Source organism: Carassius gibelio, chromosome A16 (genome assembly GCF_023724105.1).
Source record: "Carassius gibelio isolate Cgi1373 ecotype wild population from Czech Republic chromosome A16, carGib1.2-hapl.c, whole genome shotgun sequence".
Taxonomy (NCBI): Eukaryota; Metazoa; Chordata; class Actinopteri; order Cypriniformes; family Cyprinidae; genus Carassius; species Carassius gibelio.
This window is the reverse complement of record NC_068386.1, coordinates 26,107,557-26,112,765: the sequence shown is the minus strand read 5'-3', so window position 1 is coordinate 26,112,765 and position 5,209 is coordinate 26,107,557.

Here is a 5,209-nt window from a genome sequence, read left to right as displayed (position 1 = left end):
GCTGCCCTCTCTGACCTTGGGAAGAAAATACAGATCTGTTCCGATTGAGTATCAGCCTGAGTCCTCTGTTGTGTTACAGAATAAAAGCACCCAACCCCCCAATCCCTTCACCCCCGTCCTCCTCCTCTTCTCTTTCTCCTCTGCTAATGTAGTTTCTGCCCTGGTGTGACACAGTTCGGGAGGATGTGATTTCCTCTGTGCTCTGTTTTGACTTCGCATCAGGGGTTGTGGGTAATCAGGATTGTGGGTAAAGCTGTCCGTGTTTACCAATCAAAGACTGTACTGGGTCTCTGTGTTGAGAGGTGCAAATCGGTGGAGAATTTTGTCAAATTTGTCTGCCTTGTGACAATGAGGGCTTCATGCAACCTCTCCATGTTGGCGCCTGTCCAATTTACACCAAAAATAAAGTACATTTTAAACAGACAAATGGCACCATTGGCTTTTGAATTTTGCATTTATCATTGTTTTTTCCCCTGTTTCTGCAAACCATTCGAAAAACAAAACCAGTTTTGGATTGCAACCCAATGGCTGCGAACCAAAAAATAGGAAGAGAACACAAGCGTCAATGCACATAATTATCTTTGATAATAAAGTTGCACACTTATTGCTATATATGTATAAAACTTTGGTGCATACATTACGCATGAAAATTGAACAAATAGGGGGCATTTACACAACACTATTTTTTTTTATTTTATTTCATTTTTTATTCATTTTGGCCATTCATTTACACTTGTATTTTGGTGGCCTGAAAACACAAATGTTTAAAGATGGGGCTCAGAGGGCAAGTTTTTGAAAACGATAACATTGTTGTCTCTGTGTAAACTACGAAAACACAAATTTGGGAAAATGGTGATGTCATGTGAGTTCATATTACTTGTTCAGGGCATATGCATATGCGCAGGACCACAGTGTTTCTTTACAAAGTGACATCGCCAACTACTGGCCTGGCATGAATACTGCAGCTTGTTTTCAACATTGTCATCTCTGCATGAAACTTTTAAAAAAATGCAAAGGAAAAATGTCAATGTTTGGTATATCGTTGTCATGTTAATGTACACGTAAAAAAAAAACACGATCAAGACAGGTGGTGCTGGGGCAGGTGGAGGGTTTCAGAGGAACTTATAGCAAACATTTTACCAGACTACTCAAATACCAAGCAAGCAATTTCAATGGCAGCAAATCTTGATTTGAATCTTTTTTAAAGCCAATTGACAACCCTGGTGTTGGAGGAAAGTATTGCAGCAAAAATATAAAAACGATATTTGGGATGCACACATAAATGTGCAATCATTGACTATTAAGCTTTAGTTCAGCATGAAGTCTGTCAAACTGCAGATGCACCACAAAATCACAAAGCGATCGCTGTAAAAACACAGAGCTTCACGCCACACAGTAGAGTAATCGATGGCAGTGGCCCAGTCGCGCAGGGTGGGACACGACAGTCAGGGAATGAGGCAGCACGACAGACCACAAACCTGTCCGTGAACTCTTCCACTCAGCAAATTCTCCTTATATGACAAATTGATTTATTATGAGTACATCCTATCCAGCAATTACTGCACACACTGCACACATGAAAGCCCCATAAAAGCAAACCATCAGCACATACCAGCAGATGACATGTTCAGCCAGAGATAGCTGATGTGGAATGTAGACAATATCAGGAGGGGGAGGACAAGGGGACCGGAGTGAGATGAGCCAAGCATAAGGTCTCCAGATGAGACCTGGTTAACCACAATCTGCAGAGAAGAGACACACACCCTGCTGTCCTCTGGGTGCCATCTTTGTCCGCTCCAAAACAACTGTAAACATTAGTTCGGAAAAACCCTCAGCAGCCTGTAGCGATTACGCTACCAAAGGCGCGGCACAAGCAATTATAAATGCACAATATTTGGTTTGTAGGAGGACTTTTGGAAGAGTGTTTCTCAACTCTAATCTCACCAAAAGTTTGAACAGGAGTTCAGAAATGACTGGCCCTGTTTTCATTCGGAGGTTTAGCTAATCGTGCTGGAAACCGCCACAGGCTGGAACTTGCTCCGCATCCAGTTGGATCATCTTTGTAGATTTGTAAATGAAAATAAGTGGCTGTGCCATGTAATTGAAAGTGAAGGAAAGGTCATAAAGAAGTTCCGCTGAATATAAACCCTTACTTTTATTATAATTATTAGAACAATAAAAATAATAGTCATTTTCACTCAGAAATTTTCTGGTCAATCATACTAAAGTAATATTTGTTTTATTTACAATTTTGAAAAACCTTTGTTTATTTATTTATTTGTATTTGGAAAATAAGTTTTTTTTTCTTCTTTTTTTGACAGTTCATTAAAAATCACCTCTGGTTACTACACACTACACACTACGTGTGTGTGGGTGTGTGTGTGTGTACTGTAAAATAAGTAAAGGATGTCAATGCTTTAAAATGCATGTACATAAGTTTGAAACTTGAGATAAAGTATTTGGAAAAAAAAAATTGCATTGCATTGTTCTTTAGGTATGTTTATTTACTAAACTTGAAACACGCAAATATTTGTATTAAAACACAATAGTAACTCCAATTAAAGTAGGTAAAAATAGATTCTGACCCCATTTTAAATAAACCTTTTCTTTTATTTTATGTTTATTTTAATAAAAGGGAAGGCTTTCAAGACCTACTTTCCTCCAAATACGTGCATCATTCGAACACAGCCAGGAAGTTTACATTCTGCAGGCCTCTCTTTCAGGACGTGCTCAGTGAAACACTGCATATGCTACGTCCCGCATCCATCTCTCAAATAATATTTGAATTAGTCTGAAGTCTAATTTGTTTTAGCTGCATATAAGTTCCACAATTGATTAGCTCTTTCATCCAAACAAGGCTGGACAGCATCAGTCAGTGCAAACTCTGAGAGAAGCCATGCCTCTCCGTAATGACCTCTAGGGAGAGAGACGGCAAACTCTGGGTAAATACACAAGCCTTTCCAACAAGGCGTGTGATTTAAATGCTCACAAACTACCTCTACATGTGTCAGAAATGGGAAACCCTAGATTTATTTTTCTTTGGGCCCCCTTGTGGTTTGTAGCCTTTCTCCATTCCTTCAGTTATAAATTGGAGAATCCCTCCATCGGGGTAAGCAATCTTTCTGACTGCTGGACTAGCCTGTGAAGTCTGCCAGCAGTCCCAGATTCAGAACATGTGTTTGACTCGTTAAGCGTGTAGCGTGTCATCTTGCTGCGGTCTCTAATGTGTCACACATTAACTCCTTTAGGTAAACCACCGCTCCAAATATAAGGTGCTTGTTTTACACTTCCCAAAGTGTTATTTAAACTACTGTTAAACTCAATTAGGTGTCTAGTCTTTATTTGCTTTATATCTCTAACATTTAATATGAAAATGCAAGGTTGCTTTTGCATGGTTGTTCACCATATGTACTTACCTTAAATTAATGTGCTCACTTTTTTTTTTTTTTTTTTTTTTTTTTTGTGTGATGATGAATTTCCTGCTGAAACTGAAACTTGGTGATCGGAAATATGGAAGGCTATGATTTTGTTGCCATTGAGATGTTTTTTTTTTTCCTTTTTTTTTTTACTCCGATAAAACTGTATTTCACAAGGATGAGTTGAGTTCATATTGTGAGAAAGAAGTACACTTTTAAAAAGGAAGTAATAACATAGTAAGTGCAAACTGAATGTGCTTTGGGCTCAATTAAATGCATTTAAATTAAAATATGTTGAACTTTGCATTGTTTTTGACCCACTTAAATAAGAATGACTTCAGTACATCTTTATATGTAATTTCATAACTCCTTCTAGTGCCACACAAGTATTTATGATAAACTTAAAGTATATGAGTGTTTGTTATTACATGTTGATAATGATGAAGATGCAATTCAGTTCAATTAAAATATAACTACTTTCAATTTTGACTGACATTATAATCAAGCACTTTCAATGTTTTTTAGTGTGTTAGTCAGCACATTCTTTAAAACTTAAAATTATTAAAACACAGTGCTTTAAAATGTACTTAAAAACTAAATCAGTTAACTTGACATCATTAAAAAAAAGTGTTGAATTAAGTGTGTTTAAAAACATGGAAAGTGTCTCTTTAAGTGGCCTTTTATTTCATTAATTTTATGTTATCTGCAAGAACAGTTTTTCAAACAATATACTTCCAAAATTTCAAGTACACTACAAATGCACATTCAGTAGAATTAAGTGTGCTTCTTTTTCACAAACCTAAATCAAATTTGGCTGTGAAAACACTCATACTCATGACGACTTAAAAGTCAGAACAGCGGTTTATTATATTTTCTGGTGTGTATATAAAAGCATATCGTGTTTAGTGATGGTATTTGTTGTGAATATTTATAAAAACTACAGACACTGATTATTGGATCATGTTAAGCCACTGCCGGAGGGCAAATTAGTTTCATGTGTATTTGAGTAAAGTCCTCAGCTCCGGCTCAGTCAGAATAACCCCAGCACTGTTATTTCTGTGGCAGTACTGTAACATTCGGAGAGAAACAATCACATCATGAGTTTCTGTGAAATAATGATGTCAGCGCACCCCGCGGTTTGATGATTCCTCCTCCGACTACATGAAGACGCATTACGGGACGGCGCTGTCCTCTCGAGGGGCCCTCTCAATCTTTGTTCGTATAAATTGAGAAGAGGGCATTATTAGAGTGCATCTGTTTTCGTTAGCCAGACACAAACAAGCACACACTTTCAACAACACGTCTCAGTTCAAAGGCTGAACGGGGGGCAGCGAGGACGACCGGGTTCAGGAGAGATGGAGGAGGTGGTGTTCCCATGGTGTCCCTGTAGACCGGGTCTTTGTGTTAGTAAGAGTGGCCCCAATCACTGCTCCTGACTCACAGTAGTGCTGTTCTATGCCTGAATCCTGATTCATTCAGTTCAGACCCGGCGCCGGAGCTACCCTTCCCTGCAAAACATCTCAGCGACTTCAATAACACTTCATAACATCATAACACTCAGTGCTAATGTTAATAAACATCATCATCACATTATATCATGCTTTAGAAGAGCAGATCAATTATATGTTGCATCCACAAAGTAATGACACAAACTTTATTTATTGTGTTTTTGACATTTTATGCACATGAACTAATGCACATACACTGTAAAAAAAAATTCCGTTAAATAACAGTAATTTTCTGGCAGCAGGGGTGCCAGTAAAGTACTGTTAATTTACAGCTCTTAACCATTT